At 54.1% G+C, this 15,233-nt stretch overlaps 6 non-coding genes across 6 annotated transcripts; all 6 read left to right on the top strand.

Annotated features, from left to right (window-relative positions):
- Positions 1 to 1,852: 1,852 nt before the first annotated feature.
- LOC130847447 (small nucleolar RNA SNORD115) lies at positions 1,853 to 1,933 on the top strand. The gene has a single exon (XR_009052209.1). It is a non-coding gene; the product is annotated as a small nucleolar RNA SNORD115 (small nucleolar RNA).
- Positions 1,934 to 4,438: 2,505 nt separating this feature from the next.
- On the top strand, positions 4,439 to 4,519 carry LOC130846904 (small nucleolar RNA SNORD115). Its single transcript, XR_009051699.1, has one exon. It is a non-coding gene; the product is annotated as a small nucleolar RNA SNORD115 (small nucleolar RNA).
- A 2,505-nt stretch (positions 4,520 to 7,024) lies between these two features.
- On the top strand, positions 7,025 to 7,105 carry LOC130847444 (small nucleolar RNA SNORD115). The gene has a single exon (XR_009052207.1). It is a non-coding gene; the product is annotated as a small nucleolar RNA SNORD115 (small nucleolar RNA).
- Positions 7,106 to 9,610: 2,505 nt separating this feature from the next.
- LOC130847443 (small nucleolar RNA SNORD115) lies at positions 9,611 to 9,691 on the top strand. Its single transcript, XR_009052206.1, has one exon. It is a non-coding gene; the product is annotated as a small nucleolar RNA SNORD115 (small nucleolar RNA).
- A 2,505-nt stretch (positions 9,692 to 12,196) lies between these two features.
- Positions 12,197 to 12,277, top strand: LOC130847442 (small nucleolar RNA SNORD115). The gene has a single exon (XR_009052205.1). It is a non-coding gene; the product is annotated as a small nucleolar RNA SNORD115 (small nucleolar RNA).
- A 2,505-nt stretch (positions 12,278 to 14,782) lies between these two features.
- On the top strand, positions 14,783 to 14,863 carry LOC130847441 (small nucleolar RNA SNORD115). The gene has a single exon (XR_009052204.1). It is a non-coding gene; the product is annotated as a small nucleolar RNA SNORD115 (small nucleolar RNA).
- The last annotated feature ends 370 nt before the right edge of the window (positions 14,864 to 15,233 follow it).

Below are 15,233 nucleotides of genomic sequence, written 5' to 3'. Positions count from 1 at the left end.
CTGTCAGTAGGGAAGGCTCATGCCCCCTGCCTAGAGATGGTGAGAGGCAGGCAGGAGCCCATCCTCAGGTGCTTGGAGGCAGGATGCTGCTGGTTATTTCAAGGGCTGGAAGCCATGCCGTGGTCTTCAATGGGGTTGTGCCAGGACTCTGTGAGGGATCATGGTGCTTTGTTGGAGCCACTTGATCCGAATGGGGCCTCTGATGGGGTCTGCATGCATAAACAGGACCATAGCTTCTCCTGGGTTGGTCGTCCTCTCCGGAAGCCACTGGTTTGTCAGAGAGCCCCCTCCAGAGGAGAAAAGGCTTCTGGGTGTCCATTCCCCCATGAAGGCTTTGCAGAGCCCTTGGGCATCCCGTTATCATGTCCATCGTGAGGCCCTGTTGACCTGAATGGGAGGGGTGGTCCCGGGATGTGGGCTGAGGAGGGCGTAGCTGCATGGCTGTTGTTTGGTGGCCTTGCACGGGCCACAGTAGGGAATGCTGCCACAGAAGAAATTGGCCCTGTTTGGGAATCTCTGTGGTCCCCAAGGAGGAATGCTTGACATGGCTCCCCATCCACCAGATCGGAATGCAGGCCTTGAAATTCAACTCGATTGACCTGAAGTGTAGTAAGAATGACCATGGAGGCACCATTTCATTACGTGTTGCCCTGGGGAGCAACCACGCAGATCTCTGTGCATGTCGAGGCAGAGCACGAGGATGGACTGAGCTTATGGTCAGTTGTGGGGTGTGCTTGAGTGACTTCCAAGAAGTGTTGGTTGGGAGGATGTGGGGCCAGGCCTGGAGGTGGTGAGAGGCAACAAGGACCCTTCATCAGGGACTTGGCAGCTAGATGCTCTTGGCTCTTGTGAGAGCTGAAGGGCTGGTCCCTTGCTGGAATGGGGTTTCCCAGGTCTCTGTGAGGGATCATGGGCCCTCAGATAGGCCAGTTTACTCAGACAGGCCCTTTCATGGGTTCTGCATACAGATACAGGCCTGTGGCATCTCTTGGGCTGGCCTTCCTCTACGGGAGTCACTGCCTACCAAGAGAGCTCCCTCCAGCTCCTGTGAATGTCCACTGTGTGGGACATAAAGGCCTCATTGTCTGGGTGTTGTGCACATGGACAAGCCGAGTGTGACATCGGCCAGCACACGCTTGCCCACACCAGGGTCAGGCCCAGAGGAATGTCTCCATTCCCCCCAGAAACACCCCCAGTGTTTTCCCCACCAAGCAGACCTGGTGCCAGGCCTTGTGCTGCCTGGAGGATCCATGAGGCTAGTCCTTCCCTGGGGAGACATATACGTACTGGTTATTTCATCTGCCCCTGACACAGTATTAAGGTACATAAGATGGCATTGATCCACCTGTCCACTCATGCCTTCATCTTTGTAAGTATGGATGGATGGAGGGAGTGAGCCAAGGACGAGGGTCAAAGGGGAGGGAGCTAGAGCATTCTGGAGGAAGGGAGGCAGGAAGGAAGCTATGTAGGGAGCTGTTTGTATGCGTTTCAGCTATGTGTTCCTGTCTCTGCGTGGAGGTACATTTGGGCCCTATGTTCCTGGATGTATTGCTGCAGGTATTTCTTGTAGCATCATTCGATGCATGAGCGTGTGGCACACACGTCCCCCAATGCATCTAGCATGGAGTTGGAGTTCTCACAGCTGTCCTTCTCACCTCTTGGCAGCCATCGTCCCCAGAGAAATGAAGATCTGTGTTTGGCCTATGTTCCCTAGGGCAATCACCATGAGCCTTGGCCCAGCATGTGGATTCGACAGAATGGCACATCCCTTCAGGCATCCTTCTTTCCAGGAAGCATCTGAGGTAAGCCTTCACATGTGGCAGGGCGCAGGTGAGTGAGGAGGGCCTCAGTTGGGTCGATGATGAGAACTCATATGGTCCTGAAGAGAGCTGATGACCAAAAAATCATGCTCAATAGGATTACGCTGAGGCCTAACAGAGGGATCCAGGGGCAGGATGGCCTGCATTTTTGGTCCATTGCAGAGCCCTGGGTGTGGGTGTGTGTGTGGGTTTGGGTGTGGGTGTTGGAGCAGCCTCTCGCTTGAGGAAATCCCTTGAGACTCCTCCCAGTGTAGATGGCTTCCACATATCCAAGATGTGTTGCCACCTTTGGTTTTCTATCCTGCTCCATAGTGCCAGGGCCCACATGTTCTGAAGCCATGGGTGGAGTCTTTCCTTAAGCCTTTCTGCTTTGAATTTTGTGTTTCAGGCCAAGCCTTGGAATGGACTCACCACAGCCAGAATGTTCCGCAGTGAGTGGCTCTTTTGGTTGCTACTGATAGGCCCCAGAGAATTTTGAACTATGGGCTGGCCGCCCTCACAGCAGGCAGTACAGGGTAGTCTTTTGGCAACCTCCTGCCTACCAAGGAGGAATGTCTGCTGCTGCCCCAAATTTATGGGCTCACATCTGGTGCACTCACATGCCTTCATTAGAGCTGTATTCTAGTCAGAGAGCACATCGAGGCAGTGTTTTCTTCCTTGGCCCCAGGGGGAACATCTCTAGAGACCTCTGTGCACCTAGCGCCAGAGTATGATCACCAACTGAGGGAATGGTCCCTTGTGGTGTGTGCTTTATGGCTTCCCAAAACCTGTCAGTAGGGAAGGCTCATGCCCCCTGCCTAGAGATGGTGAGAGGCAGGCAGGAGCCCATCCTCAGGTGCTTGGAGGCAGGATGCTGCTGGTTATTTCAAGGGCTGGAAGCCATGCCGTGGTCTTCAATGGGGTTGTGCCAGGACTCTGTGAGGGATCATGGTGCTTTGTTGGAGCCACTTGATCCGAATGGGGCCTCTGATGGGGTCTGCATGCATACACAGGACCATAGCTTCTCCTGGGTTGGTCGTCCTCTCCGGAAGCCACTGGTTTGTCAGAGAGCCCCCTCCAGAGGAGAAAAGGCTTCTGGGTGTCCATTCCCCCATGAAGGCTTTGCAGAGCCCTTGGGCATCCCGTTATCATGTCCATCGTGAGGCCCTGTTGACCTGAAGGGGAGGGGTGGTCCCGGGATGTGGGCTGAGGAGGGTGTAGCTGCATGGCTGTTGTTTGGTGGCCTTGCACGGGCCACAGTAGGGAATGCTGCCACAGAAGAAATTGGCCCTGTTTGGGAATCTCTGTGGTCCCCAAGGAGGAATGCTTGACATGGCTCCCCATCCACCAGATCGGAATGCAGGCCTTGAAATTCAACTCGATTGACCTGAAGTGTGGTAAGAATGACCATGGAGGCACCATTTCATTACGTGTTGCCCTGGGGAGCAACCACGCAGATCTCTGTGCATGTCGAGGCAGAGCACGAGGATGGACTGAGCTTATGGTCCGTTGTGGGGTGTGCTTGAGTGACTTCCAAGAAGTGTTGGTTGGGAGGATGTGGGGCCAGGCCTGGAGGTGGTGAGAGGCAACAAGGACCCTTGATCAGGGACTTGGCAGCTAGATGCTCTTGGCTTTGTGAGAGCTGAAGGGCTGGTCCCTTGCTGGAATGGGGTTTCCCAGGTCTCTGTGAGGGATCATGGGCCCTCAGATAGGCCAGTTTTCTCAGACAGGCCCTTTCATGGGTTCTGCATACAGATACAGGCCTGTGGCATCTCTTGGGCTGGCCTTCCTCTACGGGAGCCACTGCCTACCAAGAGAGCTCCCTCCAGCTCCTGTGAATGTCCACTGTGTGGGACATAAAGGCCTCATTGTCTGGGTGTTGTGCACATGGACAAGCCGAGTGTGACATCGGCCAGCACACGCTTGCCCACACCAGGGTCGGGCCCAGAGGAATGTCTCCATTCCCCCCAGAAACACCCCCAGTGTTTTCCCCACCAAGCAGACCTGGTGCCAGGCCTTGTGCTGCCTGGAGGATCCATGAGGCTAGTCCTTCCCTGGGGAGACATATACGTACTGGTTATTTCATCTGCCCCTGACACAGTATTAAGGTACATAAGATGGCATTGATCCACCTGTCCACTCATGCCTTCATCTTTGTAAGTATGGATGGATGGAGGGAGTGAGCCAAGGACGAGGGTCAAAGGGGAGGGAGCTAGAGCATTCTGGAGGAAGGGAGGCAGGAAGGAAGCTATGTAGGGAGCTGTTTGTATGCGTTTCAGCTATGTGTTCCTGTCTCTGCGTGGAGGTACATTTGGGCCCTATGTTCTTGGATGTATTGCTGTAGGTATTTCTTGTAGCATCATTCGATGCATGAGCGTGTGGCACACACGTCCCCCAATGCATCTAGCATGGAGTTGGAGTTCTCACAGCTGTCCTTCTCACCTCTTGGCAGCCATCGTCCCCAGAGAAATGAAGATCTGTGTTTGGCCTATGTTCCCTAGGGCAATCACCATGAGCCTTGGCCCAGCACGTGGATTCGACAGAATGGCACATCCCTTCAGGCATCCTTCTTTCCAGGAAGCATCTGAGGTAAGCCTTCACATGTGGCAGGGCGCAGGTGAATGAAGAGGGCCTCAGTTGGGTCGATGATGAGAACTCATATGGTCCTGAAGAGAGCTGATGACCAAAAAATCATGCTGAATAGGATTACGCTGAGGCCTAACAGAGGGATCCAGGGGCAGGATGGCCTGCATTGTTGGTCCATTGCAGAGCCCTGGGTGTGGGTGTGGTTGTTGGTTTGGGTGTGGGTGTTGGAACAGCCTCTCGCTCGAGGAAATCCCTTGAGACTCCTCCCAGTGTAGATGGCTTCCACATATCCAAGATGTGTTGCCACCTTTGGTTTTCTATCCTGCTCCATAGTGCCAGGGCCCACATGTTCTGAAGCCATGGGTGGAGTCTTTCCTTAAGCCTTTCTGCTTTGAATTTTGTGTTTCAGGCCAAATCTTGGAATGGACTCACCACAGCCAGAATGTTCCGCAGTGAGTGGCTCTTTTGGTTGCTACCAATAGTCCCCAGAGAATTTTGAACTATGGGCTGGCCGCCCTCACAGCAGCCAGTACAGGGTTGTCTTTTGGCAACCTCCTGCCTACCAAGGAGGAATGTCTGCTGCTGCCCCAAATTTATGGGCTCACATCTGGTGCACTCACATGCCTTCATTAGAGCTGTATTCTAGTCAGAGAGCACATCGAGGCAGTGTTTTCTTCCTTGGCCCCAGGGGGAACATCTCTAGAGACCTCTGTGCACCTAGTGCCAGAGTATGATCACCAACTGAGAGAATGGTCCCTTGTGGTGCGTGCTTTATGGCTTCCCAAAACCTGTCAGTAGGGAAGGCTCATGCCCCCTGTCTAGAGATGGTGAGAGGCAGGCAGGAGCCCATCCTCAGGTGCTTGGAGGCAGGATGCTGCTGGTTATTTCAAGGGCTGGAAGCCATGCCGTGGTCTTCAATGGGGTTGTGCCAGGACTCTGTGAGGGATCATGGTGCTTTGTTGGAGCCACTTGATCCGAATGGGGCCTCTGATGGGGTCTGCATGCATACACAGGACCATAGCTTCTCCTGGGTTGGTCGTCCTCTCCGGAAGCCACTGGTTTGTCAGAGAGCCCCCTCCAGAGGAGAAAAGGCTTCTGGGTGTCCATTCCCCCATGAAGGCTTTGCAGAGCCCTTGGGCATCCCGTTATCATGTCCATCGTGAGGCCCTGTTGACATGAAGGGGAGGGGTGGTCCCGGGATGTGGGCTGAGGAGGGTGTAGCTGCATGGCTGCTGTTTGGTGGCCTTGCACGGGCCACAGTAGGGAATGCTGCCACAGAAGAAATTGGCCCTGTTTGGGAATCTCTGTGGTCCCCAAGGAGGAATGCTTGACATGGCTCCCCATCCACCAGATCGGAATGCGGGCCTTGAAATTCAACTCGATTGACCTGAAGTGTAGTAAGACTGACCATGGAGGCACCATTTCATGACGTGTTGCCCTGGGGAGCAACCACGCAGATCTCTGTGCATGTCGAGGCAGAGCACGAGGATGGACTGAGCTTATGGTCAGTTGTGGGGTGTGCTTGAGTGACTTCCAAGAAGTGTTGGTTGGGAGGATGTGGGGCCAGGCCTGGAGGTGGTGAGAGGCAACAAGGACCCTTGATCAGGGACTTGGCAGCTAGATGCTCTTGGCTTTGTGAGAGCTGAAGGGCTGGTCCCTTGCTGGAATGGGGTTTCCCAGGTCTCTGTGAGGGATCATGGGCCCTCAGATAGGCCAGTTTTCTCAGACAGGCCCTTTCATGGGTTCTGCATACAGATACAGGCCTGTGGCATCTCTTGGGCTGGCCTTCCTCTTCGGGAGCCACTGCCTACCAAGAGAGCTACCTCCAGCTCCTGTGAATGTCCACTGTGTGGGACATAAAGGCCTCATTGTCTGGGTGTTGTGCACATGGACAAGCCGAGTGTGACATCGGCCAGCACACGCTTGCCCACACCAGGGTTGGGCCCAGAGGAATGTCTCCATTCCCCCCAGAAACACCCCCAGTGTTTTCCCCACCAAGCAGACCTGGTGCCAGGCCTTGTGCTGCCTGGAGGATCCATGAGGCTAGTCCTTCCCTGGGGAGACATATACGTACTGGTTATTTCATCTGCCCCTGACACAGTATTAAGGTACATAAGATGGCATTGAGCCACCTGTCCACTCATGCCTTCATCTTTGTAAGTATGGATGGATGGAGGGAGTGAGCCAAGGACGAGGGTCAAAAGGGAGGGAACTAGAGCATTCTGGAGGAAGGGAGGCAGGAAGGAAGCTATGTAGGGAGCTGTTTGTATGCGTTTCAGCTATGTGTTCCTGTCTCTGCGTGGAGGTACATTTGGGCCCTATGTTCCTGGATGTATTGCTGCAGGTATTTCTTGTAGCATCATTCGATGCATGAGCGTGTGGCACACATGTGCCCCAATGCATCTAGCATGGAGTTGGAGTTCTCACAGCTGTCCTTCTCACCTCTTGGCAGCCATCGTCCCCAGAGAAATGAAGATCTGTGTTTGGCCTATGTTCCCTAGGGCAATCACCATGAGCCTTGGCCCAGCACGTGGATTCGACAGAATGGCACATCCCTTCAGGCATCCTTCTTTCCAGGAAGCATCTGAGGTAAGCCTTCACATGTGGCAGGGCGCAGGTGAGTGAGGAGGGCCTCAGTTGGGTCGATGATGAGAACTCATATGGTCCTGAAGAGAGCTGATGACCAAAAAATCATGCTCAATAGGATTACGCTGAGGCCTAACAGAGGGATCCAGGGGCAGGATGGCCTGCATTTTTGGTCCATTGCAGAGCCCTGGGTGTGGGTGTGTGTGTGGGTTTGGGTGTGGGTGTTGGAGCAGCCTCTCGCTCGAGGAAATCCCTTGAGACTCCTCCCAGTGTAGATGGCTTCCACATATCCAAGATGTGTTGCCACCTTTGGTTTTCTATCCTGCTCCATAGTGCCAGGGCCCACATGTTCTGAAGCCATGGGTGGAGTCTTTCCTTAAGCCTTTCTGCTTTGAATTTTGTGTTTCAGGCCAAGCCTTGGAATGGACTCACCACAGCCAGAATGTTCCGCAGTGAGTGGCTCTTTTGGTTGCTACCGATAGGCCCCAGAGAATTTTGAACTATGGGCTGGCCGCCCTCACAGCAGGCAGTACAGGGTAGTCTTTTGGCAACCTCCTGCCTACCAAGGAGGAATGTCTGCTGCTGCCCCAAATTTATGGGCTCACATCTGGTGCACTCACATGCCTTCATTAGAGCTGTATTCTAGTCAGAGAGCACATCGAGGCAGTGTTTTCTTCCTTGGCCCCAGGGGGAACATCTCTAGAGACCTCTGTGCACCTAGCGCCAGAGTATGATCACCAACTGAGGGAATGGTCCCTTGTGGTGTGTGCTTTATGGCTTCCCAAAACCTGTCAGTAGGGAAGGCTCATGCCCCCTGCCTAGAGATGGTGAGAGGCAGGCAGGAGCCCATCCTCAGGTGCTTGGAGGCAGGATGCTGCTGGTTATTTCAAGGGCTGGAAGCCATGCCGTGGTCTTCAATGGGGTTGTGCCAGGACTCTGTGAGGGATCATGGTGCTTTGTTGGAGCCACTTGATCCGAATGGGGCCTCTGATGGGGTCTGCATGCATACACAGGACCATAGCTTCTCCTGGGTTGGTCGTCCTCTCCGGAAGCCACTGGTTTGTCAGAGAGCCCCCTCCAGAGGAGAAAAGGCTTCTGGGTGTCCATTCCCCCATGAAGGCTTTGCAGAGCCCTTGGGCATCCCGTTATCATGTCCATCGTGAGGCCCTGTTGACCTGAAGGGGAGGGGTGGTCCCGGGATGTGGGCTGAGGAGGGTGTAGCTGCATGGCTGCTGTTTGGTGGCCTTGCACGGGCCACAGTAGGGAATGCTGCCACAGAAGAAATTGGCCCTGTTTGGGAATCTCTGTGGTCCCCAAGGAGGAATGCTTGACATGGCTCCCCATCCACCAGATCGGAATGCGGGCCTTGAAATTCAACTCGATTGACCTGAAGTGTAGTAAGAATGACCATGGAGGCACCATTTCATTACGTGTTGCCCTGGGGAGCAACCACGCAGATCTCTGTGCATGTCGAGGCAGAGCACGAGGATGGACTGAGCTTATGGTCCGTTGTGGGGTGTGCTTGAGTGACTTCCAAGAAGTGTTGGTTGGGAGGATGTGGGGCCAGGCCTGGAGGTGGTGAGAGGCAACAAGGACCCTTGATCAGGGACTTGGCAGCTAGATGCTCTTGGCTTTGTGAGAGCTGAAGGGCTGGTCCCTTGCTGGAATGGGGTTTCCCAGGTCTCTGTGAGGGATCATGGGCCCTCAGATAGGCCAGTTTTCTCAGACAGGCCCTTTCATGGGTTCTGCATACAGATACAGGCCTGTGGCATCTCTTGGGCTGGCCTTCCTCTACGGGAGCCACTGCCTACCAAGAGAGCTCCCTCCAGCTCCTGTGAATGTCCACTGTGTGGGACATAAAGGCCTCATTGTCTGGGTGTTGTGCACATGGACAAGCCGAGTGTGACATCGGCCAGCACACGCTTGCCCACACCAGGGTCGGGCCCAGAGGAATGTCTCCATTCCCCCCAGAAACACCCCCAGTGTTTTCCCCACCAAGCAGACCTGGTGCCAGGCCTTGTGCTGCCTGGAGGATCCATGAGGCTAGTCCTTCCCTGGGGAGACATATACGTACTGGTTATTTCATCTGCCCCTGACACAGTATTAAGGTACATAAGATGGCATTGATCCACCTGTCCACTCATGCCTTCATCTTTGTAAGTATGGATGGATGGAGGGAGTGAGCCAAGGACGAGGGTCAAAGGGGAGGGAGCTAGAGCATTCTGGAGGAAGGGAGGCAGGAAGGAAGCTATGTAGGGAGCTGTTTGTATGCGTTTCAGCTATGTGTTCCTGTCTCTGCGTGGAGGTACATTTGGGCCCTATGTTCTTGGATGTATTGCTGTAGGTATTTCTTGTAGCATCATTCGATGCATGAGCGTGTGGCACACACGTCCCCCAATGCATCTAGCATGGAGTTGGAGTTCTCACAGCTGTCCTTCTCACCTCTTGGCAGCCATCGTCCCCAGAGAAATGAAGATCTGTGTTTGGCCTATGTTCCCTAGGGCAATCACCATGAGCCTTGGCCCAGCACGTGGATTCGACAGAATGGCACATCCCTTCAGGCATCCTTCTTTCCAGGAAGCATCTGAGGTAAGCCTTCACATGTGGCAGGGCGCAGGTGAATGAAGAGGGCCTCAGTTGGGTCGATGATGAGAACTCATATGGTCCTGAAGAGAGCTGATGACCAAAAAATCATGCTCAATAGGATTACGCTGAGGCCTAACAGAGGGATCCAGGGGCAGGATGGCCTGCATTGTTGGTCCATTGCAGAGCCCTGGGTGTGGGTGTGGTTGTTGGTTTGGGTGTGGGTGTTGGAACAGCCTCTCGCTCGAGGAAATCCCTTGAGACTCCTCCCAGTGTAGATGGCTTCCACATATCCAAGATGTGTTGCCACCTTTGGTTTTCTATCCTGCTCCATAGTGCCAGGGCCCACATGTTCTGAAGCCATGGGTGGAGTCTTTCCTTAAGCCTTTCTGCTTTGAATTTTGTGTTTCAGGCCAAATCTTGGAATGGACTCACCACAGCCAGAATGTTCCGCAGTGAGTGGCTCTTTTGGTTGCTACCAATAGTCCCCAGAGAATTTTGAACTATGGGCTGGCCGCCCTCACAGCAGCCAGTACAGGGTAGTCTTTTGGCAACCTCCTGCCTACCAAGGAGGAATGTCTGCTGCTGCCCCAAATTTATGGGCTCACATCTGGTGCACTCACATGCCTTCATTAGAGCTGTATTCTAGTCAGAGAGCACATCGAGGCAGTGTTTTCTTCCTTGGCCCCAGGGGGAACATCTCTAGAGACCTCTGTGCACCTAGTGCCAGAGTATGATCACCAACTGAGAGAATGGTCCCTTGTGGTGCGTGCTTTATGGCTTCCCAAAACCTGTCAGTAGGGAAGGCTCATGCCCCCTGTCTAGAGATGGTGAGAGGCAGGCAGGAGCCCATCCTCAGGTGCTTGGAGGCAGGATGCTGCTGGTTATTTCAAGGGCTGGAAGCCATGCCGTGGTCTTCAATGGGGTTGTGCCAGGACTCTGTGAGGGATCATGGTGCTTTGTTGGAGCCACTTGATCCGAATGGGGCCTCTGATGGGGTCTGCATGCATACACAGGACCATAGCTTCTCCTGGGTTGGTCGTCCTCTCCGGAAGCCACTGGTTTGTCAGAGAGCCCCCTCCAGAGGAGAAAAGGCTTCTGGGTGTCCATTCCCCCATGAAGGCTTTGCAGAGCCCTTGGGCATCCCGTTATCATGTCCATCGTGAGGCCCTGTTGACATGAAGGGGAGGGGTGGTCCCGGGATGTGGGCTGAGGAGGGTGTAGCTGCATGGCTGCTGTTTGGTGGCCTTGCACGGGCCACAGTAGGGAATGCTGCCACAGAAGAAATTGGCCCTGTTTGGGAATCTCTGTGGTCCCCAAGGAGGAATGCTTGACATGGCTCCCCATCCACCAGATCGGAATGCGGGCCTTGAAATTCAACTCGATTGACCTGAAGTGTAGTAAGACTGACCATGGAGGCACCATTTCATGACGTGTTGCCCTGGGGAGCAACCACGCAGATCTCTGTGCATGTCGAGGCAGAGCACGAGGATGGACTGAGCTTATGGTCAGTTGTGGGGTGTGCTTGAGTGACTTCCAAGAAGTGTTGGTTGGGAGGATGTGGGGCCAGGCCTGGAGGTGGTGAGAGGCAACAAGGACCCTTGATCAGGGACTTGGCAGCTAGATGCTCTTGGCTTTGTGAGAGCTGAAGGGCTGGTCCCTTGCTGGAATGGGGTTTCCCAGGTCTCTGTGAGGGATCATGGGCCCTCAGATAGGCCAGTTTTCTCAGACAGGCCCTTTCATGGGTTCTGCATACAGATACAGGCCTGTGGCATCTCTTGGGCTGGCCTTCCTCTTCGGGAGCCACTGCCTACCAAGAGAGCTACCTCCAGCTCCTGTGAATGTCCACTGTGTGGGACATAAAGGCCTCATTGTCTGGGTGTTGTGCACATGGACAAGCCGAGTGTGACATCGGCCAGCACACGCTTGCCCACACCAGGGTTGGGCCCAGAGGAATGTCTCCATTCCCCCCAGAAACACCCCCAGTGTTTTCCCCACCAAGCAGACCTGGTGCCAGGCCTTGTGCTGCCTGGAGGATCCATGAGGCTAGTCCTTCCCTGGGGAGACATATACGTACTGGTTATTTCATCTGCCCCTGACACAGTATTAAGGTACATAAGATGGCATTGAGCCACCTGTCCACTCATGCCTTCATCTTTGTAAGTATGGATGGATGGAGGGAGTGAGCCAAGGACGAGGGTCAAAAGGGAGGGAACTAGAGCATTCTGGAGGAAGGGAGGCAGGAAGGAAGCTATGTAGGGAGCTGTTTGTATGCGTTTCAGCTATGTGTTCCTGTCTCTGCGTGGAGGTACATTTGGGCCCTATGTTCCTGGATGTATTGCTGCAGGTATTTCTTGTAGCATCATTCGATGCATGAGCGTGTGGCACACATGTGCCCCAATGCATCTAGCATGGAGTTGGAGTTCTCACAGCTGTCCTTCTCACCTCTTGGCAGCCATCGTCCCCAGAGAAATGAAGATCTGTGTTTGGCCTATGTTCCCTAGGGCAATCACCATGAGCCTTGGCCCAGCACGTGGATTCGACAGAATGGCACATCCCTTCAGGCATCCTTCTTTCCAGGAAGCATCTGAGGTAAGCCTTCACATGTGGCAGGGCGCAGGTGAGTGAGGAGGGCCTCAGTTGGGTCGATGATGAGAACTCATATGGTCCTGAAGAGAGCTGATGACCAAAAAATCATGCTCAATAGGATTACGCTGAGGCCTAACAGAGGGATCCAGGGGCAGGATGGCCTGCATTTTTGGTCCATTGCAGAGCCCTGGGTGTGGGTGTGTGTGTGGGTTTGGGTGTGGGTGTTGGAGCAGCCTCTCGCTCGAGGAAATCCCTTGAGACTCCTCCCAGTGTAGATGGCTTCCACATATCCAAGATGTGTTGCCACCTTTGGTTTTCTATCCTGCTCCATAGTGCCAGGGCCCACATGTTCTGAAGCCATGGGTGGAGTCTTTCCTTAAGCCTTTCTGCTTTGAATTTTGTGTTTCAGGCCAAGCCTTGGAATGGACTCACCACAGCCAGAATGTTCCGCAGTGAGTGGCTCTTTTGGTTGCTACCGATAGGCCCCAGAGAATTTTGAACTATGGGCTGGCCGCCCTCACAGCAGGCAGTACAGGGTAGTCTTTTGGCAACCTCCTGCCTACCAAGGAGGAATGTCTGCTGCTGCCCCAAATTTATGGGCTCACATCTGGTGCACTCACATGCCTTCATTAGAGCTGTATTCTAGTCAGAGAGCACATCGAGGCAGTGTTTTCTTCCTTGGCCCCAGGGGGAACATCTCTAGAGACCTCTGTGCACCTAGCGCCAGAGTATGATCACCAACTGAGGGAATGGTCCCTTGTGGTGTGTGCTTTATGGCTTCCCAAAACCTGTCAGTAGGGAAGGCTCATGCCCCCTGCCTAGAGATGGTGAGAGGCAGGCAGGAGCCCATCCTCAGGTGCTTGGAGGCAGGATGCTGCTGGTTATTTCAAGGGCTGGAAGCCATGCCGTGGTCTTCAATGGGGTTGTGCCAGGACTCTGTGAGGGATCATGGTGCTTTGTTGGAGCCACTTGATCCGAATGGGGCCTCTGATGGGGTCTGCATGCATACACAGGACCATAGCTTCTCCTGGGTTGGTCGTCCTCTCCGGAAGCCACTGGTTTGTCAGAGAGCCCCCTCCAGAGGAGAAAAGGCTTCTGGGTGTCCATTCCCCCATGAAGGCTTTGCAGAGCCCTTGGGCATCCCGTTATCATGTCCATCGTGAGGCCCTGTTGACCTGAAGGGGAGGGGTGGTCCCGGGATGTGGGCTGAGGAGGGTGTAGCTGCATGGCTGCTGTTTGGTGGCCTTGCACGGGCCACAGTAGGGAATGCTGCCACAGAAGAAATTGGCCCTGTTTGGGAATCTCTGTGGTCCCCAAGGAGGAATGCTTGACATGGCTCCCCATCCACCAGATCGGAATGCGGGCCTTGAAATTCAACTCGATTGACCTGAAGTGTAGTAAGAATGACCATGGAGGCACCATTTCATTACGTGTTGCCCTGGGGAGCAACCACGCAGATCTCTGTGCATGTCGAGGCAGAGCACGAGGATGGACTGAGCTTATGGTCAGTTGTGGGGTGTGCTTGAGTGACTTCCAAGAAGTGTTGGTTGGGAGGATGTGGGGCCAGGCCTGGAGGTGGTGAGAGGCAACAAGGACCCTTGATCAGGGACTTGGCAGCTAGATGCTCTTGGCTTTGTGAGAGCTGAAGGGCTGGTCCCTTGCTGGAATGGGGTTTCCCAGGTCTCTGTGAGGGATCATGGGCCCTCAGATAGGCCAGTTTTCTCAGACAGGCCCTTTCATGGGTTCTGCATACAGATACAGGCCTGTGGCATCTCTTGGGCTGGCCTTCCTCTTCGGGAGTCACTGCCTACCAAGAGAGCTCCCTCCAGCTCCTGTGAATGTCCACTGTGTGGGACATAAAGGCCTCATTGTCTGGGTGTTGTGCACATGGACAAGCCGAGTGTGACATCGGCCAGCACACGCTTGCCCACACCAGGGTTGGGCCCAGAGGAATGTCTCCATTCCCCCCAGAAACACCCCCAGTGTTTTCCCCACCAAGCAGACCTGGTGCCAGGCCTTGTGCTGCCTGGAGGATCCATGAGGCTAGTCCTTCCCTGGGGAGACATATACGTACTGGTTATTTCATCTGCCCCTGACACAGTATTAAGGTACATAAGATGGCATTGAGCCACCTGTCCACTCATGCCTTCATCTTTGTAAGTATGGATGGATGGAGGGAGTGAGCCAAGGACGAGGGTCAAAAGGGAGGGAACTAGAGCATTCTGGAGGAAGGGAGGCAGGAAGGAAGCTATGTAGGGAGCTGTTTGTATGCGTTTCAGCTATGTGTTCCTGTCTCTGCGTGGAGGTACATTTGGGCCCTATGTTCCTGGATGTATTGCTGCAGGTATTTCTTGTAGTATCATTCGATGCATGAGCGTGTGGCACACACGTCCCCCAATGCATCTAGCATGGAGTTGGAGTTCTCACAGCTGTCCTTCTCACCTCTTGGCAGCCATCGTCCCCAGAGAAATGAAGATCTGTGTTTGGCCTATGTTCCCTAGGGCAATCACCATGAGCCTTGGCCCAGCACGTGGATTCGACAGAATGGCACATCCCTTCAGGCATCCTTCTTTCCAGGAAGCATCTGAGGTAAGCCTTCACATGTGGCAGGGCGCAGGTGAGTGAGGAGGGCCTCAGTTGGGTCGATGATGAGAACTCATATGGTCCTGAAGAGAGCTGATGACCAAAAAATCATGCTCAATAGGATTACGCTGAGGCCTAACAGAGGGATCCAGGGGCAGGATGGCCTGCATTTTTGGTCCATTGCAGAGCCCTGGGTGTGGGTGTGTGTGTGGGTTTGGGTGTGGGTGTTGGAGCAGCCTCTCGCTCGAGGAAATCCCTTGAGACTCCTCCCAGTGTAGATGGCTTCCACATATCCAAGATGTGTTGCCACCTTTGGTTTTCTATCCTGCTCCATAGTGCCAGGGCCCACATGTTCTGAAGCCATGGGTGGAGTCTTTCCTTAAGCCTTTCTGCTTTGAATTTTGTGTTTCAGGCCAAGCCTTGGAATGGACTCACCACAGCCAGAATGTTCCGCAGTGAGTGGCTCTTTTGGTTGCTACCGATAGGCCCCAGAGAATTTTGAACTAT

The sequence above is a fragment of the Hippopotamus amphibius genome, chromosome 2 (assembly GCF_030028045.1).
Source record: "Hippopotamus amphibius kiboko isolate mHipAmp2 chromosome 2, mHipAmp2.hap2, whole genome shotgun sequence".
Lineage (NCBI taxonomy): Eukaryota > Metazoa > Chordata > Mammalia > Artiodactyla > Hippopotamidae > Hippopotamus > Hippopotamus amphibius.
Note: the sequence above shows the minus strand (reverse complement) of the source record. Positions and strands in the feature narration are given on the sequence as shown.